Below are 25,320 nucleotides of genomic sequence, written 5' to 3' on the forward strand. Positions count from 1 at the left end.
AACTCACTGGTGACCCTACTAACATCTATAAAAAACAACTGGAACAATTCCTAACAGATGCGTGCGAACACCTTGATAAAGGGGGCAACTGTCCCCGAAACGTCGGACACTGTGTTTTATATGCTTTAATATACTATTGCACAAGACTCCTAGTGCCGCTTTATTTCTTAACCGTATATATATATATATATATTATTTTTTTTTTCTTTATAACTATGACAGAAGAGATGAAGCATTCTGATTAAACGCAAAATACAGGTCAGGTGTATATATCCAATACATTACATCTCTGACAGGACAATCTGATCCATATAATTTCCTCCTATGTAGCTGTTTAGTCTGTTTAACTTTTACATCATTTCATGTATATTAAATAGAAGCAGTAAATTGTTTTTTTAACATGTTTAAATTGGATTTTAATTGAATAATTAAGCTATTGTAACATCCAAAGTTGTTAGAAGTGTGTTTTTGCAGGTCTCCCAGAGCCAGGTTTATCCTTAGGCAGCTGTCCAGGATCTGGGGGGCTACACCAGGTCTACCTATCACGGAATTAAGTATGCCTATGAGGAAGACATCCTTGATGTACGTAATGCAGGTGCTGGCTGTGGTATTTCTAAGATACCACCTCCACATTTTCACGTAAGGTGCTGGAAAGTGAGTATTAACCTTAATGAGATATCCAAATTCTGTTTTATATTTTTATATTTTCTTGAATCAAATAAGTTTGTGTGTCTCCTACAACAGCACCTGTGGCTCATCTTAGGTACTCATAACCTGAGGAAGTTTGATATATTTTGTTTTTAATGCTTGTCAACAGCGAGGTTGCTATTATTTTTAGACAGCTGAAAAATTGCACCATATTACACAGGTCACATGTGCGATTTTCAGCCAAAAATCTCACATGTAATAGGGTGTGAATTTTTAGACAAAGTCGGAAATCACTTGCTATTTTTGGCAATATTTTAGTAAGGGGAATGTGCGATTTTAAGTAAAGGTGCAATTTTTAGTAAAGGTGCAATTTTTTGTAATGGGAATGTGCGATTTTTTTTTTTAATATTGGGAGTGTGCATTTTATTTAATTTTTTTTTAAAGACTATGCCTTCAGCATAACTGGTTCTAGAGCACGATGCTGGTTTCTTAAATACCCCCCCCCCCCCCCCCCCACAACCACCTGCATTTTGGAAACCAGGACTGGCTCAGTGAGCCCAGAGTTGGTTATGCTTCGGGGGACCACACGCCATTTTTTGGTACTTTTACTTTTAGACACTTTTTATACAGAACCATGAACAGATTTCACTGATCTTTACATGGTTCTGTGAAACTCACCCTATTTCTTTTATTTGCGATTTTTGGTAATGTTTAGGGTGCAATTTAAAAAATCACACCCTGTTACATTTGCGATTTGCTGTTTTCTAAGAGAAAACATGTGGATGTGATTTTTTTGGTCACAGCAAACCATGCAAATTTTACCTCTAATCACACACTAGTGCGATTTCCAGTAAATGTGCGAATTCATCCATTTTTGACCAAAAAATCCAATATCTAAAAATCTCGCTCTATTACCTTTCACCTCAAGCATCCATTTGATTTCATTGTTGCATCTTCTTTCGGCTGTGCTTAGTAGACTGTCCTGAAATCTATTGTTCATGGTTTGTTATTTACAGCAAATTTTCACTTTCAAGGGATAAATTGCATTTATCTTTTTTTTTTCACTCAACAGTTTGTAGCCATTTTTTTCCATTGTGACATTTCACTGTATTAATCGTTATTCACATTAATTTAAATGTTCATTAGTATTTTCAATTAATCTTTTAGACTTATTGAAATGCACTAGAGCATGTTGGTGTTTTCCAAAAAGCTTATTTCTGTGAAGTTTGGCATATGTTCAATGTTCTTGAGTTTTATACATAAATTATGAAATGTATTATTGTGAACAGTTCAGTCCTTAGTTCTTGTTATCAGTTATCACACATTAATTATTTGACATTTTGTTCACATGAATAAAATAAGTTTATATTCAAAAATGTTTGCAAATCTTATTCATAATCATGTACAAGTATAATTTGTAACTGGCTACACATATGTGATATTAGCTGGATGGGGTTTATTTCATAGACGTGGGGCACAATTCAGAGTGGATTGTTGATGTGTGAAATCACATTCTGCTACATTACTGAATGACTGCACATGCATAAGGATCGTAAATCTCATGTTCGAGCCCAAATAGTGACAGAAATAGCGAAAATACCTAAACACAATTGGGGGTGAACACCAGCCATTTTCTGGGAGTGTCTGAAAAAAAGCAGATGTGCTCAGGCATTAAGGGAGGGTTTGTGATGACAGCACCGGCCTCGATCAGTGGTTGCAGAGTTGTAGAAGGGTCAGATTAAGGCTCCAGTGGCCTGGGTTTTTTTAAGACAAAGGGGCCCCTAAAGACTAAACAACCACATGCACATAGAATACATTCCCCCAAACACGCACTACATACACATACACACACAAAGCATACTTACATATATAAAAACACGCTGCATACATACAATACACACACACCGCATACAGACACATAGAGCATACACACTATATACATGCATACATACAATATACACACATAGATCATACATACAGGACATACATGCATACATACATACATACATACATGCATACAAAAACACACACATCATACAGCACTTACCCAGGGCCTTTTCAGGGCACCGGAGTGCCCCAGGTGGGGGGGCGCCCCCGCGCTCACCCGCTCCATGGGGGGGGTGCGGCTGCACCGGAAGTGGGGGGTGGAGATGCAGCGTAGCTCCACGGGGGGGGGGGGGAGAGGGAGAGTGAGCACCATCTCGCTCCATGGGGGGTAGCGGGAGATGCGGAGATGGCCGCAGCATTGCTCCATGGGGGGGGGGAGAAAAAGAGGGAGATGCTCACCTTGACCTTGATCAAGGGTTTGCTGCTCCCAAGTGGCCACCCTCCAGTGGCCGGCACCCTAGGCAAATGTCTTAAGCTGCCTAGTTGTGGCACTGGCCCTGCACTTACCAAGAGAGGACAGGAAGAGATCCCTGAGTGCTGGAGGCTATGTGAGAGCAGAGCTGCTGCTGCTGCACGTACTCAGAAGCTCCCCCTGCTGGTGTGCCTGTATCCCATAGTCACTACAGAGAGCTCTGCCCCTCAGAGATTGGGGCCTGGGGGTACACAAACCCCCCCTTTATCCGGCTCTGGTCAGACTTACCCACATTTGCACAGGCTGGAAAAATCATTTGATGGTTAGTGAATTGTGCATGGAATTGCGACAGGATAGAAAATTGCCCATTTACACAGGGCAGGGTTTTCTCCGGTCTCAACCGTCTGTCCAGAGTCCATGCCGGTCCCAGCCGGTTCAAGTATCATCAAGACCCTGCCGGTCCTAGCCAGTTTAAGTTCCACCAGATGTCCTCCGGTTCCAGCCAGTCAGAGTTTGTCTACGTCCAAGCCTATACCGTCCTTCTGCCCAGAGACTCTTGCAAACTTGCCTGGTCCTGATAATTCCAGCCAGTCTTCTATTGTCTCCTATTCTGTTGAACAAACAGTTGACACTCCAGACACTCTTTACTTTGATGGGGATGTAGCTCAACTACGCATGATCGCCTGTCATCTCCTCTCTGAAATGGAGTCCAATCCATCAACAAATATCACTCCAAGTTATGCAGTCCGACATCTCTTTCGTTTTTTCAGAGGCAAAGCCTTGGATTGGGCTAATCCCTTTATAGAAACCAACAATCCCATCTTGAATGATCTTCCTGCATTTCTAAAATTAGTTCAACAAGAGTTTGCCATAAAACGAACTGGTTCAAAGTCTTCCCAAAAGTCTCAATTTATGGACATTAATTAATTAGCCTTGTCTCCTGCTTCCAAAGATTCCTCTAAGATTTATAGTCCTCAGTCATCCAAGATAGAACTTCCTGAACAAGATCAAGTTCTTCTTGACCAGTATATCAAAAATTTTCGAGCTGCTAGAAAACAAGCTGGTTCACAGTCGTCGCCAAAGTCTCAGTCCATAGATATGAAATTGAATTCTACAGCTCTGTCCCCTGCTCCTGAAGATTCTTCTAAGTTTGCAAATCCTCAGTCTTTTCCTTGCCAGTACTCATCGTCTTCAAATTCTACACTATTTCTAGAGTCCTCTGGAAAATTCCAGTCCACCAAAGCCTGTATCCAAGGACTTGAGAATTGGTACTCTCTCTCTCTGTCTCATCCTCAAGTGGAACCTTCTACGCTACCTTGTCCCAGCGAATCTTCAGAAACTTCCAACCAGAGTAAAAAGGTCTTAACTCTAGACATGGATTCTGATTCCGAGTATGATGAGGATTATGACTCTACCCCTTTCCTTGAAAATCCTGTTTCATCCTGCCATGTCTTACCTCTGAAAAAAATTGAGTTGGATGCTACAGATGGCTATCCGAAAGCCCCTGGTTATCGTACAAGATTTAATTTGAGTCCTAGTGGTGCCTTAGCCTCAAGGGCCAGATCTTCTCGTATCTCAGTTCCAGTCAAAAATACTTCAGTTATCCCCGATGAATATGATTCTACGTCTGTCTCCAGTGGTCCTCTTCGTCCTAGTCAAGTTTTCCTTCAGGACGGAAGTCATCCTCATTATCATGTCCGAGGGAACGGGAATTCTGTTTACATCGACGATGGATGGTCCACTTGTTCTGACGATGAGGTAGAATTGTGACTTTTCTTCAAAGTTTCCTGAAGTGTCCGGTGGCCACCCGAAAAGGGGGGGTACTGTCACAATCCTGCCAGAACTCTGTGTGTTTGTCCTGTCTTGCCTGCCTGTCAGTCTTGTATCTCAGCCTGCTGTAGCAAGATCTGAGTCTTTGCTAGTAATGAGCACCTGGGTGAGTTCTGTAGTTACCAGTGGAGAAGAGTCATGCTAGATCCCTGTTTGCCTCATCCAGAGACTGTGAACAGGTGTGGCCGTTTCTAATCACCCAGCTGCCCAATCAGTGCTGCTCTGAGGGGTTATCCTCCCAGCCCTGCATGAATACTGGGCTTTTGCATTGTTGTTAATCCCTTGGGAGAAAGCTTCAGCCTGTGCTCCTGCTTAAGCTCTGTGGTGTTCCAGTTACCCAGCATTTGTATCCTGCATTCCAGCACCTGCACCAGCATTCCTACACCTGTGTGCTTCCAAGACCCTGCACCAGCGTTCCTACACCTGTGTGCTTCCAAGACCCTGCACCAGCGTTCCTACACCTGTGTGCTTCCAAGACCCTGCACCAGCGTTCCTACACCTGTGTGCCTCCAACACCCTGCACCAGCGTTGCTACGCTTGTGTGTCTCCAAGTACCTGCACCAGTGTTCCCCTGTTCCTGCATTCCAATTACCTGCACCAGTGTTCACCTGTTCCTGCATTCCAAGTACCTGCACCAGTGTTCACCTGTTCCTGCATTGCAAGTACCCGCACCAGTGTTCACCTGTACCTGTATCCAGTACCTGCTCCCTGTCCCAGCACCTGTGCTTCCAAGTTGCCTGCACCTGTGCTTCCGAGTTGCCTGCACCTGTGCTTCCGAGTTGCCTGCACCTGTGCTTACGAGTTGCCTGCACCACCTGCCTCTGCGTGCCTCAGTACCTGCACCCGCGACCACCTTCACCGCTGCACTCTGTGCTTCCGGCACCTGCACTCCAGTTGTCCTACTCCGTGCTTCCGGCACCTGTGCCCCAGTGGTCCTACTCCGTGCTTCCAAGTAACTGTTACCAGATTCCAGCTTCCCAAAGACTATTACAAACTTTCAATTGTCTCCTGTACCAGTTTTCATTCTATGCAATAAACATTACCCATTTGTATCCACGTGCCTCTGTCCTGTTTCCATTTGGTTGTCAGCTAGCCACCAAGGTCACTCCCGGGTCCCAAATCCCCAGTCGTGACAGTATGCAATTAAAGTAAGGCATGATTTCTGCATTGCCCATCCCTTGCCCCGACCTTCTGGCTAGGGCAGGGACAATTTTTAATCTATGGTTTATGTGTGTTTTTGTCACGTTTATTTGTCTATAGGGCTGTCCTGCTATCATGAGCTGTCCTGCTATCCCTCCCTCAAAGGGAGAGCAGTGGTCTCTAATCCCCAGGAATGCTTCAACCAAACCTGGAGAAGTTGGGATGGCCCTGAGCCACAGGGCAAAGGGAAGTCTACTTATCCTAACTCCTTTTGGGGGTTGAGGGATTGAGTCTTTCCAAACTTCGGCAAGGAGGACCCACTGACCCTAACTCCTTCAGGAATTGAGAGTGGAGAAACAATGGTTGTCCATAATCTATGATATAGACATCCACCAATATTTTTTAACTGGTGCTGGGACCGACTGTAGGTGGCCGTATACCAGCAATGTTAATCAATACTTTTCTATTTTTCCACCTGTTGCTGGGACCATCTGTCAAAAGTGAGGGTATAGCTTCAGTGTGTTGGTAGCAGGACAGCCCATAAGGGTTATTTATATAGCCCAATACATGTAACAAAACACACAAGTAAAAATTATCCAAAAGGCTGGGGCAAGGGATGGGCAGTGAAATATTCACGCCTCGGTTAGAACTCATAGCCAATGAGAATTCCATTGCTTAAAGTTCAGCTGCAGATGGCTGATAACTAATGAATTGTTGATAGTTCACCTTGCTGGATCGCTTCTCTGCCCCTTTGGTGGGGTACCTGCAGGTTGAGGAGAGATCAGTTGGAGTGAAGGTTTTTGTTATCAATGAGTCTATTCTTTTCAGTAGAATGACAGGTGTGAGAAAAACAATTCGCCTGGAAGTTATGGAGTCAAGGAAAGACATATGTAAACTTAATTTAGTTGTGGAAGAAATCCTTTACAAGTTGGGTGGTCCCACTAAAATTTTTGTATTAAAGATTTTGTTTGATATGATATCAGTTTCTATAATGCAGACAAATGCATGAATGCTTTTGAGAATATGAGGTTTAAGCTGTTGCATCCTTGCACCCTTGTTTGCTGTTAGAGACACACCCATAACTGAGCTTATACAATCCCCGGAAAGATATTGACTTGGTTAGAAGGTTTCTGCATAAGGGTGAGTAAATGAGAATGTGTAATGTATGGGGCATTTTGGGTTAAATGTAGACCAGACCCAAGCTTCATTGGAGGTGTAATTCATTCCCCAATAACATTTTAATTAGAGGAAACAGGGGATACCTGTTTTATCCTAACCAGCTGTTGTGCAGGAACTGCCATGAATTTGGGCATACAAAAGATAGCTGCAAAAAAATCTGATGGAAATCTGATCTGCAGGAATTGTAATGCAGACACTTATAATGCAAGACTGAGCTTTGAAAGCAGAAAGTAGTACCTGTGTGGTGAGGAATGCCATTCATGTAAACCATGCCATAATTGCAGGTGAGGTAACATTATATTCCAGAATGGGGTTTGGAACGCAAAAGGACACCTGGGGTTTTGGTGGCTGCTATGGACCAGATTTTTTTTAACTGATCGATATAATATATTATACACTATGCGGTTTGAGTTAAACATACTTTTAAATGACCACACTATTGTGTGCCTCCTTGTTTCCTCTTTTTGAATATAGTTGTATATTGTACTGACCACTATACCCCATAGTTGCCTACCTTTCTGCCTCCTCCTCCTGGAGGGAAAAGCCTGGTCAGCATGTGGGGTAATGGCCAAGCAGGAAGACACTATGGGCCTTATTCTGTTTGGTACAGTGGGACCGTATACGGGCGGATCAGGGTTTTTTTTTTCATCTGTGCATGCGTAGCTTTCGCAATGCGCAGGTGCGGCGACCTCACACCGCTCACGGACGGGTCTCTCCCTGCGAAAAAACCTGTCCGCAAGAGTACGGTCATTGTGGGCGGCATGGAGGCATTTTTAGGGGAGCGGCCGGAATAATGAGGAAAACTGGGCGTAAACATAGGCGTACACGGGGGTGTGCACCTAAAATGTACGATGCTACAACCGCTCGATCGGCAAACGCACCGTGCATTTTGGGCCAAAAACAGGCGGATGCCAAAGATAGCTCCAGACCACCCCTAGAGATAACGTATGAGAGCGGACGCCTGGGTCTGCTAGTTAACACTGATTACTACACCTGAATGTAATAAGCAATGCTGCAGCCTATTAAGTGAAAACCATGATTTCACTACCTGCAAGCCACACACAGCCCTCAAACACATTGTTAGCATATCTTTCTACACTTCTCTACATGTGAAGGTTGTTTTAATTTTAGGTAAGATTCATTCTAAGACCTGCTTATATGGGGGAAATTTACCAATATGAAAAACCTAGTTTTTCGTATTGGTATTTTCCCTACGACTGCATACGACTGTTTAAGTCGTATGCAAAGTCGTGTTCCGGAGGGGGATTTACAAAGCAGTCATATACGACTGCTTTGTAACCCACCGATGTCGTAGGAATTCGTATTAGCGGCCGTATATACGGCCGCTAATACGAATTATTTCTAGCAGTCTGCACGGATCAGTCAGATCCGTGCAGGCTGCAATGTGTAAAAAAAAATAGAAAAATAAATAAATTTAAAAAAAAACCGGCGTGGGGTCCCCCCCACAGCCGAAACCAGCACCAGGCTGACAGAGCCTGGAGCCGGTAATTAAAAATCAGGGAACCCGACAAATAGGGGTTCCCCGATTTTTAACAACCAGCCCCAGGCTCCTGCTCTGGGGCTGGTTCCCAAAATACGGGGGACAAAATGACTAGGGGTCCCCCGTATTTTAAGAACCAGCCCCAGGCAAAACCAGCCGGCAGGGTAATGCCACAGCCGGGGGGAGACTTTTTATGCAAGTCCCCCCGGCCAAAGCATTAACACTACCGACCAGTCAGCCTGGCCAGGGGCCCTGGGGGAGTGGGGACCCCCCCAATAAAGGGGTCCCCCCCTCCAGGACTTACCTGACCAGGCTGAAGCCTGGTGCTGTCCTCGATGCCCCTGGGCGGTGGGCATCGAGCTGATGGTATGGTGTAAAAAATAGAATAAAAACCATTGTCTTTTACTGGTGAACTATGAGTCCCAGCAAGCCTTCCCCGCAAGCTGGGACTTGGAGAACCACAAGTCCCAGCCTGTGGGGCATTAAAGGGCCCGCTGGGTCTTGTAGTGCCACAGTAAAAGAAAGAGTTAAATAAACACACTGACACACGTGAAAAATAAAAGTTTAATACATACATAACACATACATACTGATACTTACCTTTCTTGATCCCGTAGGTAGCCCTGGTCCTGATGTCCTGTGTCGTCCATGTCGGCTGTCTGCGTCGTCCTCCAGGTCCATGTCGACGGTCCGTGTCGTCCTCCAGGTCCATGGCGGGGTCCGGGTCCGAAGAAATCCATGTTGGAGCTGTGGAAGGAAATCCTACTCACCTGTTCCTGCGCTGAAGAAGTCTTCTCTTGATCCGACGTAGTCCAGGTAATCTTCATGCTGTCGCCGGTCCCCGCTGTCTGCGCTGTCTCTGCATCGCGCTGAGGAGAGATGCTGAAGTTTCATATTCGGCGCCTCTCCTCAGACTGAATTCTATTGGCCGCCTAGCGGGCCAATCAGGAGCCGAGAAAGTCGGCTCCTGATTGGCCCGCTAGGCGGCCAATAGAATTCAGTCTGAGGAGAGGCGCCGAATATGAAACTTCAGCATCTCTCCTCAGCGCGATGCAGAGACAGCGCAGACAGCGGGGACCGGCGACAGCATGAAGATTACCTGGACTACGTCGGATCAAGAGAAGACTTCTTCAGCGCAGGAACAGGTGAGTAGGATTTCCTTCCACAGCTCCAACATGGATTTCTTCGGACCCGGACCCCGCCATGGACCTGGAGGACGACACGGACCGTCGACATGGACCTGGAGGACGACGCAGACAGCCGACATGGACGACACAGGACATCAGGACCAGGGCTACCTACGGGATCAAGAAAGGTAAGTATCAGTATGTATGTGTTATGTATGTATTAAACTTTTATTTTTCACGTGTGTCAGTGTGTTTATTTAACTCTTTCTTTTACTGTGGCACTACAAGACCCAGCGGGCCCTTTAATGCCCCGCAGGCTGGGACTTGTGGTTCTCCAAGTCCCAGCTTGCGGGGGAGGCTTGCTGGGACTCATAGTTCACCAGTAAAAGACAATGGTTTTTATTCTATTTTTTACACCATACCATCAGCTCGATGCCCACCGCCCAGGGGCATCGAGGACAGCACCAGGCTTCAGCCTGGTCAGGTAAGTCCTGGAGGGGGGGGACCCCTTTATTGGGGGGGTCCCCACTCCCCCAGGGCCCCTGGCCAGGCTGACTGGTCGGTAGTGTTAATGCTTTGGCCGGGGGGACTTGCATAAAAAGTCTCCCCCCGGCTGTGGCATTAGCCTGCTGGCTGGTTTTGCCTGGGGCTGGTTCTTAAAATACGGGGGACCCCTAGTCATTTTGTCCCCCGTATTTTGGGAACCAGCCCCAGAGCAGGAGCCTGGGGCTGGTTGTTAAAAATCGGGGAACCCCTATTTGTCGGGTTCCCTGATTTTTAATTACCGGCTCCAGGCTCTGTCAGCCTGGTGCTGGTTTCGGCTGTGGGGGGGACCCCACGCCGTTTTTTTTTTTATTTATTTAATTTTTCTATTTTTTTACACTGTAGCCTGCACGGATCTGACTGATCCGTGCAGGCTAAAACGCAAATACGACATGAAAATGGTGTTCTATTTTCCTGTCGTATTTGCGTGGGTGTTTTACACCACTAAGCAGCCGTATTATCAGTACGGCTGCTTAGTAAATCAGAAACCACCATTCTTTTGAATGGTGATTTCTGTCATATTCTATCGATGGTGTAGACATTCGTATTTGTAAATACAAATACGAATGTTCCATCTTTAGGACTACGAATTTTTGTATTTTTGGGATTGTAAATCCCGAAAATACAAATTCGTAAAAAAAAGGTGTATTTCTCCCTACGAATACACCTTTTTTCTACGAATCCATTTTGGTAAATGTCCCCCTATATGTCAAGGTAGTTATTTTATAACCATCTACACCCATTCAGTAAGTGTTTTTGTATACTTTAAAAAGCAGGACACTCAATTCACCGAAGTCGACACGTGTCAACTTTTTCACTGTAACACCAACATAACTTTATTTAAAAGTAAAACCAATGTGGGGACACATAGATAGTGATTAAAATGCAACATTAGAACATAATAAATATACATGTAATGAGGGTTAAAATGTTGTTTCATTAGGGTGTTTATTAAGGTAGACAATTGAGTTAATAGAAAACAATTATTGAATAACAGTTAGAATAATTAATTAATTGTCTTAATTATAGTTGAAAGGCAAGATTTGCAGTGCCATATATGTGAAGGGTATGTCACCGTGCACGGACGTACGCTCACTCTCATGATCGTTGATACACGCTGAGTTTTCCATTGAAAAAAGGCAAGACCCGTCCATGCACTGTGGCGTATGCTCAGATATACGGAAGTTGTCGGTGTGGAAACGGATGAGACCGTCCGTATACGGTGGAGTACGCTCTGTTGCACGCCAGTTAACGGTGTCTAAGAGGAGACCCGTCCGTATATGGTGGTGTACGCTCAAGTGTATGCCACTCCCCATTGTCGGTGTTTGTGACCGTCCGTATGCGGCTGATCTGTGGGCATACTTTCGCTCACTGTCCGCGTACGGGAAATGTACGGTGAAACGGACCATACGTACGTTTCACCGACCTAACCAGAATAAGGCCCTATGTGTACGAGGGAGTCGTGGAGACGCAAACAAGCCATTGTGGCTCTGCCGATACTTTAGAGTGCCATAAAACTAGCTTTGTATAGCAAAGGCGGGACTTTGATGATGTGATTCAGCCTGACCCTATTCATCTGATTATGCTAATAAGTGGGCACCGAAGGGAGATAGAGGTTGCAGGGGGTGCAGGGGTCCGAGGGGATGTGAGAGACCTGCCCACCTTCTCAGCTGTCCAGGCAGGACAACTGATTTCGGGTACCTCCCAGCCATTCCGGAAAGGTAGGCAAGTATGCTTTATACTACAGACATCATTCTAGAGCACTATACAAAACAGAATTAATTATTCTGTCCTATATGAAATGCATGTATTATTCTTCTGACCTCTATACATTTCAGAGACTATTGTATTGCATTTTGTTTAAATCTTTTGTGTCTATAGCATTCAAAAATCCAGAACTCTAATTAATATACAATATAGTTTTGGCCCAATGCAAGCATGTCATATTTTATTTTAATGAGTAAATAGAAACTGACTTCTGATCAGCTAATTCTAACAAACTGTGGGTGGGGTCGCTACATACTTTACTTACATTTTCTTCTAGCATTCTAGTTTGCAATGAAATGCATCAATCTACCATCAATCTGCTATTAATCTACTATGGTATCTGTTTAGGAATGCTGGATTCTGCTCTTGTACTTGTTAAATGTACTTGCTCTTTCCATCAATCCAGCCACATATCATTATCACTTAGAACTGCTGTTTCAGGCTTTAGACACCATGGACAGACTTTGGAAGTGCTTATTCTGTTAAATAGAAACTGCATACGCTTGCATATCTAATGACTATTTAAAAGTCATTTCCATTTTAAATACACTATGACTTCTGGAGTTCACTCAGCTACATTCTATACACATCATTGTAAACATGTATATTTGTAACAGCACCCCTGTGATGGTGAAACATAGAACAATAGATTTTTTTGTAAGGATATCAATATGCCTATTCCAAGCATGTTTACATTGTACTACTGTATTTTCCTCTACCACCTCTGATGGGAGGCTATTCCACTTATCTACTACTCTTTCTGTGAAGTAATTCTTCCCCAAATTTTCCCTGAATCTTCCTCCCTCTAGTTTCAGTGCATGTCCTCGTGTTCTGCTGCTCCTCTTCCTGTGAAGAATGTCTCCCACCTGTACCTTGTTAAAACCCTTGATATATTTGAAAGTTTCTATCATGTCCCCCCTTTCCCTTCTCTGCTCCAAAGTATACATATTAAGATATTTTAGTCTTTCCTGGTACGTTCTGTGATGTAGGCCATGCACCATTTTAGTTGCCCTTCTTTGTACACTCTCTAATGTATTTTTATCCTTCTGGAGATATGGCCTCCAGAACTTAACACAATACTCTAGATGAGGTCGTACCAATGCACAAAAAACAAAGAGTAGATTGTCCCCTCCACTGGCGCTTTAATAGGATGATACCTCCCTTGGAAACGAAGTACGATCCTCTTCTCCCAAATTAAACGATAGCAAAGGTATATAAATAAATACCGTACATCCCTCTTAGTACAGCAACGTTCCTCTTCTCCACCTCTGTATATTTGATTTCTGTATCACCAGATTGGGTACCCCTTTTCCTTAGGTGGTCAATGAGTGAAGTAGACTCTCCCCAAAACATGGCAAAATAGTGTGATACCATTTAATGTAAAAATTATACAATACAGAAGTGAAACGGTTTCACTTCTGTATTGTATAATTTTTACAAAAAAGCAAAAGGGGTACCCAATCTGGTGATACAGAAATCAAATATACAGAGGAACGTTGCTGTACTAAGAGGGATGTACGGTATTTATTTAGTACCTTTGCTATCGTTTAAATTGGGAGAAGAGGATCGTACCTCGTTTCCAAGGGAGTTATCATCCTATTAAAGCGCCAGTGTGGGAGACAATCTACACTTTGTTTTTTGTGCATTTTATGGTGTTAGGGTCACCATTTTCCCAGTTTTGAACCCACCATAGGCTGCTTTAGCGCACACACTCATTGACTTTTTTCTTGAGGTCGTACCAATGACCTATACAGTGGCATTATTACTTCTTTCTTTCTACTGCTGATACCTCTCCCTATGCAACCAAGCATCTGACTTGCCTTCTTCATTGCTCTGTTACATTGCCTACCTGTCTTTAAGTCCCCAGAAATAGTGACACCTAGATCCCTCTCTTCCTCAGTAGTTTCCATTATAGTGCCATTTATACTATATTTAGACCTTGTATTTTTGAGACCCAAGTGCTTGATTTTGCATTTTTGGGCATTAAAATGTAGTTGCCATGCTCTTGACCATTCCTCTAATCTACCTAGATCATCAATCATTTGTTTTACCCCTCCTGGTGTGTCTATTCTGTTGCATACCTTTGTGTCATCTGCAAAAAGGCACATTTTACCCTCAATTCCATTTGCAATATCACCAATAAAGATATAAAAAAGCACTGGTCAAATACAGATCCCTGGGGTTTCACTTGTAACCTTTCCCTCCTTTGACTGTACTCCGTTTACTACAACTCTCTGTTTTCTGTGCTGCAACCACCCTCTTATCCATTCAACTATCTTAAAATCCAATCCCAAGCTTTCAAGTTTATTTAACAGTCTGCGATGTGGGACAGTGTCAAAAGCCTTACTAAAGTCTAGATAAGCTACATCTACAGCCCCACCTTGATCTATTACTTTAGTCAACCAGTCAAAAAAGTGAATAAGATTTGTTTGACAGGATCTTCCCCCAGTAAACCCATGCTGTTTCGGATCCTGTAAATTGCTGGTTTTTAGATATTCTACAACTCTTTGTTTTAAGAGTGTTTCCATCAATTTCCCTACTACTGATGTAAGGCTCACTGGTCGATAGCTGCTTACCTCTTCCTTTCTTCCACTTTTGTGCAGTGGGACTACATTCGCCGTTTTTCAGTCCTCTGGGATTACTCCAGTAGTTAGTGACTGGTTGAATAATTCTGTTATTGATTTTTACCAGCTCCCCTTTAAGCTCTTTTAGTATCCTTGGATGTATCCCATCTGGCCCCATTGATTTATTCACTTTCAGTTCTGAGAGTTCTGTGAGGACTTTCTCCACTGTAAATGTACTTGTTTCTCCCTCATTTCTGACTATACTTGCAACTTAACTGTAGCCCCTTCCTCTCTCTTTCAGCAGTGAATACTGAGCAGACATAATTATTAATATGATCTGCTATTACATTGTCCCCCTCAAGAAGACTTCCACTTTCTGTCTTTACTCTTATTATTCCACTTTTTGATTTTCTCCTTTCCCTTATATACCAAAAAAAAAAGTCGTCGTCCCCCCCCCCCCCCCCCCCTTTACCCACTGACTGGCCCATTTTCTTTTCAGCCTGTGCTTTTGCACATTTGATTACCTTCTTAGCCACCTTCTGTCTAACAAGATAAACCTCTTTGTCCTTATTATTCTGTGTCTGCTTAAATTTCTTAAAGGCCAACTTTTTTGCTTTCACTTGTTACATCTTTCGCAAACCACAATGACTTCCTTTTCCTTGTGGTTTTCCTAACTGTGGGGGTTTTTCCTTGTGGTTTTCCTAACTGTAGTGCAATGTCGTACCTGGCTCTGGATCTGATGACTTCAGCAGCTTCAGAACTCTTCGCGGCCTCTTCTATGGAAGAACGGTATACCACAAGGAGGACCCACAAAAGGAAGACTACCACTAGTAGCAGCGACAAGGATTTATTTCACGACACACTGATTGGTCGCTGCAATATTTCAATGGTTATTTGCAAATTACATAACAAATACTTAACTGACAAGCAGTCGCTGTAAGGCATTAAATAAAGCAATTATTCTTCCAGTACTCTAAACATGGATAGTCTTTAACGGTTATAACTGACATTAGAACTTACCATATCAAGAAAGATCATTTCACTAAAATGCTATGACTGTAAATACCATACAACTGTTGAAGGAGCAATTAGAATTACAAGTGTTTCCTGTGTTTTTTAACCCATTCTGTGAGTATTGGCATACTCATTGGGACGTGTGCAGCAGTAAGTGCAGAAGTTACTATATACTGATTATTTTCCTGATTGATTCCCCCTGTGGACCTTTAATTAAGTGCCAGGTGTTTTTGGAGCCTGGATAAGGTTCTTGTAACCAGTCTCCAGTCTGCAATCTATCTCTATACCACCATACGACTGTAGGTTGAAGTGTCCGCCAGGTGGTGCTGCTTAAACTTTATATATTAAACTTCAATCTCTGGCTCTGCAGCCAATCTAAAACTCGCTAACAACTTAATGCAAAAAAGTAGCAAATCAACATACACTGTCCCAGATAAATAGTCACTGGCTCAAAGAAATGGTCTCACGAAGAAGGATCCTCAAATTGACATGTTAGGCCCTATAGTAGTGTGCACACTAATTTATGATCCATGGGGAAAGGCTAACATGGAGGGACAGGCAGGTTCCCTTTGCGGTGACTTCCTGTTTGGTACGGCCGGGAGGCACTGTGTATTGGGGGCCGGTCCCTGTGAGTCCCAAGGGAGTTGTGACTGAGGCGGAGCTAGGAGGCCGGCGGCGCCATCTTGGATGTAAAATGCGGATTGGACGCCAGGTTCAGGTTTCCTGCCTTCCTGCACCTTCTTAACCAATGACAGTCGCCCACTATGTATTTAGGGGATCTGTCCTGGTGAACTGGTGTCAGTGCAAAGGTTTACTAGCCTTGTGTAGTTGGAGACTCCTGGATACTCCTGTCCACTGCAGCCTTTACCTTAGTCCGCTCTGCTACTGACTCTGGGAATCCTGACCTTTCAGTGCCTTTCTGCTTGTGTGCCGGTGCTACCTGCCCGTGGGCTCCAGCCGGTACCCCGAAGTCCGCCTGCACCCCACAAAGGGACATTGCCTCCTGGGATATCCTGCAGCCTGGAAAATCACCCATTTACAGTCTTCTCCGTACCTTCTGGATCATCACCCATTTCTTTCCCGTGACCTTGCCTGAACTGTCATTCATTTCCATCATTACGTGTCTTTGCCATAAACCCTCCATTCCATCATCAAAGCTCTCTTTCCCGTATATAGGATCTCCATCAGTCTCACCGGTCACTTCGTGAGTTATGCAAGCTGTATTGCCTTTTATTATTATTTACATTTGTTTCTAAAGACTTTGCTCAAAGACGTTATTTGGGACTTTCTTTGTTTTCCTTATGTCAAAGCCGTTATTTGAATAAGTGACTTATTTTCATTTATGAAACCATCTATAATAAAACCAGCTCACTTTAACCCTACTCCATCTGGTCCTAAAGTGATTCCTGAGCACCACACGATCCAACCCAGCCCTCCACCCGTGACACTGTTCTCCCATGTGCCGACCATGCTCTCCTTCTACAGCTGCGGCACATGTGTCGGACACCAGCACCGCTTCCTCCTCTATGTGCGCTCCCCTGATGCCAGGCTGCCTCCTCTCTCAAGCTGCTCACACAGCTGCTGTGTGGCATGCTGCTCACTGGGCTGCACGGCGTCTCCTCTCCTCCTGTCAGCTGCAGTGCTCTCAGCTGACCTCTGACCTCCCCTTTGTGCGCCCTGGGCAGCCAAACCCCATGTGGAAAGTTTCCATCTCTGGGATCCAGGTAGGGACAGATGCTGGGTCCTAGTGGCTGCAATATGTGGGTACCCCCGGGGCATAGGGGGGTACCCACATGTTCTTAAACAAAATCAGTCTGTAGACTTTCAGGAATGAATTTACAAATCAAATATTGAAGACAATACAGCAAGCTTTGTTGAACTCAACACAGAATGGTTGGTACTCTTTTAGGCTTCAGGAGAAATTCAGGATTACATAGAGGTAACAGCAGGGGTGTAAATTCCTTCCAGGCAACTAGCGGAGAAATAAACTGGTGGTTCCCCTGCCTCTCCCTGGCCTACATTCATGTGCAGTTGCACAGCTGAGGGGCCAAAAGAGGAAGTAATGTGATCCCATTGTGATGGTAATAATGGTAAATAAATATTACTTATTGATGTGAATTGCAGCATTAAGGAATATTTATTTTAAGGGGCTTTTAACGCCATACCCCACAGGGAAAAAAACATATTGTCCCCCACAGGAAAAAAAATTGTCCCCCACAGGAAAAAAAACATTGTCCCCAACAGGAAAGAAAAACACATTAATTTCCCACTCTTGACCCAGACTTAACTGATACATCAGTTTGCTGAAGGAGAGGTGAGAGAGATGCTCCTAATCCCTCCCTGCCTTCAGATGCAGTGTGAGCGGCATTGGATACATCAGCCCAGCAGCAGCATCAGTGCAGAGTGCAGACTCCACTCCAGAGTACTGTGTGGGTACGATACCAGGGTGACCTATGAAGCCATACCACCATAGGTAACGGCCCGTGCCGCTTACGAAAAGAAAAACTGGCGGTGAGGCTGGCACTCTGCTTGCCTCAAGCACCGCCAGCTTTGATACGAAGATAACAATGTTGAGGCAGCTATAGTAGATATTTTTGTGTTTTTGACGTGTAGGTAACAAGAAGTGGTGTATTTACAATAGGTGCAGTGTTACAGGGCACACGGCCACTGAGTCCAGTGGGCCCAAATTGCACATGCTGCACCCATTTCTTTTCCAAAAAATGTGCAGGCAGAGAGGGGGGACTGGACAGAATCGGCTGCACATGAGCCTCTGCCTCTCTAAAATGCCCCTGGTAACAAGGTTGCAATAACTAGATATTTTGTCAAACTTAAAAAAAAACTTAAAAAGTTATGTTGCAAACAAGGCTGAATGAAGTAGCTGGCAACAAATATGATATGCTGGTTATCATTTTAAAGTTGCTAGATGTTCTGGCAATGGTTGAGCAAGTTGTATAGATAACAAGGCTGAAGCAACAAGCTGTTGTGCCTTCTATTTAGAAACAAAATATGATTCTACTTATTTATTTAGCACCTTCTAGAAGATAATAGATAGAATCTTATACAATCTTCAATAAACTTTAAAACTTTACCCCAGAGTTGCTCCCAGATCAGTCTATTATCTGTGAGTAACATTGTAGTCGCACAGTATGGCTGCAGAAAGTGAGATACTGAAGCCACTGTTACTGTATACAGATTGCAAACACATTTTCGGGCAACATGACACGAAAATGGTAACAGCACGCCTGCATTTATCCAGCCACTCCCTCAATTGGTCCATGAAGTCACTCACTTTGAAATAAATCTTCCCTGCGACATTCATCTCAGATGCCTTACAATATAAGTTTATTTAGGTCAGTATTATATTGCACCTTTTTGTTGTGTTCTAGTCCATCCTTTCTTGGCCAAAATATTTCAAGAATTCCCTTATATTTAATATTTTTTGTTTACTAAAAGAAATAGCTGAAGTGAATTCAGTTTAGAGTTAAATATATATAAATTTTATTTCAAGCTCCATTATCTTGACTCTAGACCTGCTCAGGAGTGTCTGCCTGGCATCCTGCAATACCAACCTGTCCCTGGGTCTATTCCTCATCATTTACTGTAGTTTCAATAAAAGCAGGTACAAAATTATATTTGCACCTACTTTTGTGGGAGGGAAGGATCAGGACCAATTATTTGTCCTGTAATGCATTATGGGCCTTATTCGAGTTCACTCTTTCTGACAAAATCCTTCTTAGATGGACAAAACCATGTGCACTGCAGGGGGGCAGATGTATTTTTTTGCTTCCTTATTTACAAGGGAAGAATCTTCAGAGGATCTCCAACAGATTAAATGCTCGGCTCTTGATTGCTCCCAAACTGTCAAAAATAGATTACAGAACCTAAATAGTAACAGATCTGCTGGCCCGGACTAAATACACCCTAGGATACTAAAATAATTGAGTTCTGTCATAGCAATATCATTATATCTGATATTCGATTAACAAAACTGGTGGACGTTACCAAGGGACTGGCGCATAGCTAACGTAGTACAGGTTGAGTATCCCGTATCCGAATATCCGTTATCCGAATTATTCCGAAAACCATACATTTCAGAAAGTGAACAAAACATTTTTTTTTTGCTAAAAACTTACTGGGAACATCTGTAACAGCACTAATGTGGGAATGATATGTAACTGGCACTATATATGTGCAAGACAGTGATTGCTTGGCATTTAAATTCAGTGCCTGAGATTGTACACAAACTATGTTTCATGTTTTGAAACCATGTTTTATGCACAAATAAAATATATTTGTGTTTATTTCATGTGTTTGATGTATATGTACAACATAAATGCAAGATACCTCAAGATACATCATTGAAATATTAAAATACTCCGAAATATGGAATAATCCGTTATCCAAAATTCTCCTGGTCCCGAGCATTTTGGATAAGGGATACTCAACCTGTACCAATATGGAAGAAAGGTAGCAAAACTATAGACCTGAAAATTATAGACCAATTAGCCTTACATCCATTGTGGGGAAAATATTAGAAGGAATAATAAGAGATAGTATCCAAAATTTGTTAGAACAGGAGGTATAAGTGATAAGTAAGGCTCAGCATGGGTTCGTCAAAAATAGATCATGTCAGACTAATTTAATTAGCTTCTATGAGAAAGTCAGTAGGAAGCTAGACTTAAGCCCCGTACAGACGGGGGAGATATATTGGTCAGCCACATATTGCTGAGCAATAATTGCTCAGTTTCTCCTTTTCATCAGCGACCAGAGATGGTCGCTGATGAAACTGCGGTGCCGCAGAGGTAATCAGCTGGTCGCAGGAGCAAGCGACCAGAACGGGGCTGAAAACAGGAGCGCGCAACCGACGATTTATCGCCGGGGCACACTCCCATCACTGGCAATATGGTCACCTGCGACCATATTTCCAGCGATTTCAGCCCCTAACGCCCCCCTGTGTGTACACAGCTTTAGGGAAATCTGGTTGCACAATTGGGGACAGAGCATGGTGGTAAATGACATACTGATTTAATGAGCCATTCGCAGTTTCACTGTACCGGCCGTGTGTACTTACACGTGCAGCTGGGATAAGGTCCAAAGTGGAGTCCTGCAAGGTTCAATATTGGGACCCACCTTGTTTAATATATTCATTTATGATATAGCAAGTGAGTAAAATTGCAATATTTGAGGACGACACAAAATTTAGTAATAAAAATAAACTCAGAAGAGGATGTGGATACACTACAAAGTACTTAATTAAACTGGAAAGATGGGCGGTAAGGTGGAAACTGCAGTTTAACGTTGATAAATAAAATAAATAAAAGTAATTCATTATGGGAAGAAAAATGAACAAGTAATTGAGCTATTTTAGGGAATTTTGCTGTAGAGAAGGACTTGGGGGTCATCATAGATGAAAAATTGGGTAATAGTGCACACTGATCAAGTGCAGCAGCAAAAGCAAACCGGACACTGGCATGCATTAAAAGGGGAATGGATTCAAGGGATGCCAATGTGATGGTACCTCTTTACAAGGCATTGGTGAGACCACACTTGAAATACTGTGTTCAGTTCTGGGCACCACACCTTAAAAAGAACATACATTAATTGGAACAGGCACAGAGAAGGGAGACAAAGCTATTAAAATGTCTTGAATCACTAGAATACAAAGATTGGCTAACCAGGCTGATGATGTTTTCACTGTAGAAACGGAGGTTCAGAGGTGATATGATTAGTATGTTCAAATACAGGATTGGGAATCATATGGAACTGGTGAGATGATGGGTGACATTTAATAGGATGCAAAGTTTAGTAACATTTCAAAATCGCACCTTATCGCACCGTATAACACTTTTTCAATTTGCATTTTTTCCTCTGAAACCGATTATGGGATGCGCTAATGCGCCCAAAAGTGCTGTGAAGTGCGAAGAGATGCAATGTGGTGCCATGTGGTGCGAATTTCTGACACAGTAATGTGCGATTTCTGGTGCTGGTCATGTGCGATTTTCTGACCAACCAGAATGCGAATTACAATGCGGCCTCTGCATACCAAATAACCCCCTAACTTATTGGCCCACCTAAGTCCCCTACAACACCCCTATATAAAGGGGCACAGGTGCCATTTTGACCTTTGAAAGGTAGTAAGGAGCATGGAGAGAAGGAATATCAGTGAGCTGAGGTATGTCCGGGAGTGCAGGTGGCAGAGGCAGCAGGGGGCCAGTCACAGCCAGCACTAGCAGAGGAGCCAGTGGAAGAGCCAGCAGAGGCACACCAACACCCAGCAGTGTGAGAGGAAGAGGCAGCAGTTTGGCAGACAGCATGGCCACATCAAGGCCTGGGCTAGGCTGGACCCCGGTGGAGCAGGCACAGCAGGAGGAGGTGGAGGACCCTCTTGCCTCCCATCTCATCCACTCACACAGGAGGACCTGTTCAGCACACAGTCCAAGGAGGAGCTGCAGGAGGGCCGCATGTCTGAGGACAACTGGCCTGAGGTGGAGGAAGATGGAGGTGAGGAGGGTGATGCTGCCCTGGAGCAGGAGGGGGACATGGCCGCAGAGGAGGTGGAGAAGGAACCAGAAAGTGGCCCCACCCAAAGTGGCCGCAAGGTGCGCTTCTCATGCGAAGAAAATGCGGCCCTGGTCCTCACCATAAAGCCCGTATTTGACAGGCTGCTGGGGAAGCATAACAACAGGACCACTGCGCAGCGGAAGAGGGCCATGTGGGAGTCTATCACTGGCGCAGTCAATTCCGTTAGCAGCCACAAAAGAAGCATAAGAAATGTCAAGAAGCACTTCAATTACATCAAAAGGCTACTCAAAGCCAAGATGGCCACCGAAATAAAAGAGGTCAGCCGCCCTGGAGGAGGCACCACCCAACCCGTGACATATATGTCATATGAAAAGAAACTCAAACGCATTATCCCACCAGAGGTCCATCCTGCGCCCCATGTGGCGGACACAGATAGGGCAGCAACGCCACCCCAAGCTGGTAAGTGTTCACACATTTTCAAGTACAGTACATCATCCATTGCAATGTTTTATAACTGTAATGCTTTCTTGTAATGTTTGCATAACAACAGGGCCGGCGCCACCACTAGGCAGCTCTAGGCATTTGCCTAGGACGCCGGCACCTGGAGGGCGGCAGTTCGCCCCTCACCCCCAGCATAGAGGGTTAGCGAACTGTGGTACCTGTGAAAAAACGTGCGTCCCCGGCGTCCCTGCAGTGCTGGTGCGTGCAGGGGTGTCCGTGCCGCCGGGGGAACCTGCGGCGCTGTTATTGTGTATAAGCTGGCCGCGGCCGGCGGGGTCCCTACAGTGAATAGAAAATAACTAGCGCTATGCGCGCGGCGGCGCGGGAAGCGCTAGTTATTTTCTATTCACTGTAGGGACCCCGCCGGCCGCGGCCAGCTTATACACAATAACAGCGCCGCAGGTTCCCCCGGCGGCACGGACACCCCTGCACGCACCAGCACTCAGCAGGGATGCCGGGGACGCAAGTTTTTTTACACAGGTACCACCCCACCCCCCCCCCCGGCACCGGGGCGCCCCCACCCCGACTCGCCTGGGGCGCTCCGGTGCCTTGCACCGGCCCTGCATAACAGTAGTGCTGGTGTGGAACTACATATCCCAGCAAGTTTAACTTATGTATATGTAATGGTCATAGATTGCAATTGTTGGTGATGCTGGTTCATGTAGTTCCACACCTGCTGGTATTGGTCAAATGTCTACCAAATTATGTTACAGGTTTAAATTGCTCAGGCCCCAAACATAGTTCGAATGTTGTAATATTTAAAACGCCACCATACAGCTTTATTGCGGGCATTTTTTTACAAATCTATTTTTTTTATATTTTCTAAAACAACAACATATTGGCCACAAATAATTGGTCAACATGACCCCTGAGTACCTATGGGGTAAAAAAAAAAACATTTTATGATGCATGCTGCTACGAAATGCTGTCCATGCAATATTTGTAACGGTTGTCCACCATTTTGTTTGCACGTACCACACACAGGACGACGCATATGTCCGGATGCAGAGGCTGCAGGTAAGCAAAATGAATGCAAAACCATTACACATACATTACACACAGCGTGTACAATGCACAATAGGCTACACTACAATCTACTCCTGCACCCTACTGTAAACCAAATATAGGTTAAATGTAAACTACATTGTTTAAAGAACTTTATGCAGCATGTTTAAATATTAATACATGCTCATTGATCCAATGTCATATTGGCTAATGCCAAACAAATGACCAGCCGAGGAGCAGTGAGCGATTGGTGCAGCAATGCAATAGCTCCAAAGGGGTGGAACCTTCTGACCACAGGTGATGACCAGCCGAGGAGCAGTGGACGATTGGTGCAACAATGCAATAGCTGCAAAGGGGTGTAACCTTCTGACCACAGGCGACGACCACCCGAGGAGCAGTGGGTGGTTGGTGCAACAAAGCAAAAGCTGCAAAGGGGTGGAACTTTCTGACCACAGACGGCGACCAGCCGAGGAGTAGTGGGCAATTGGTGCAGCACCAAGTTGGTCTGCGAGTGTGCTGTGCTGTGTATCTGTTTTTATCAGTTTAATATCCAATAAGACCAGTATCTTGCTTGATCATGTTTACCACCAGCCGAGGAGCAGTGGGCGATTCAGCAGCCTTCTGCAGGCAGTGGCAGAAACGCTACTGTCACTTAGGCCGTCTTCCGACGGCATCTGTTTGTGTGATGCAGGGTGAGAGCGGCAGCGGCAGACTCCAGGAATAATAAAGGGAATATACTCATCTGCATTACAGTGTCTGTGAATGTGACAGTCATGTAAATGTTATCTGTGCTTAAGGTATAGTGCCTTCATTTACAACACTGCAGAATGGCTTCCCAGAGACACCTGTAACACCCTATCTAAGACAGTAGATGCACCAGCAGAGAGGTATTATATGTACGGCAGTAGAATGGAATGGAACCTACGGACCAGACATAACCAGGTGACGACCAGCCAAGGAGCAGTAGGCGATTCGTGCAGCAATCAATGACTCTCAGCAGTGGCATTGGTCAGCTCTGTGATTATTACCACTTGAGCGCAAACATGTATGTGATTAAAGACGAGTCCACTTATCTCACATATCAATGACTCTCAGCAGTGGGATTAATGAATGGTGATGCAAGATGGAATTGTCCTTGGGACCTCCCACCCATCCATATGTTGCGGACATAGGACATGCACACTTTAACAAACCAAACATTTCAGCGACAGGTCCTACAAACTGTGGCTGAAATGGTTGGTTTGTTTGGGCCCCCCCACACAAAAAAAACAAAACAATTCATATCTCCCTGTATAAACTGGCTCTACAGAGACAAGATGTCATCGTCACTCGTCATCTTCCTCCTCTTATTCCTTGGCCCCTTCAGTGTGTACTTCCTGATCCTTACAGATTATCAATTTGTCCCCACTGGACTACTTGGATGCTGTCACCAAAGTAATCCTCCACCATTTTTTCAATGGCGACAGCATCCAATGCAGCGACAGTAAACATATCAGCAATCGTTGCCAGGTCCTTTAGTCCGGACCAGATGTCCAAACTCCCTCCTGCCTGCCCTTCATCCCCGCCAGCAGGTTGTGTGGGAAAGCGCAGCTGTTTCCTCGAAGACACAGGTGTGGGAGGAGCTTGGGTCATGTCACGGTCCCCTACAGGTGACAATCTCCTGACCAGCAGGTCTTTGCA

Source organism: Crinia signifera, chromosome 5 (genome assembly GCF_055691185.1).
Source record: "Crinia signifera chromosome 5, ASM5569118v1, whole genome shotgun sequence".
In the NCBI taxonomy this organism is placed as follows: domain Eukaryota; kingdom Metazoa; phylum Chordata; class Amphibia; order Anura; family Myobatrachidae; genus Crinia; species Crinia signifera.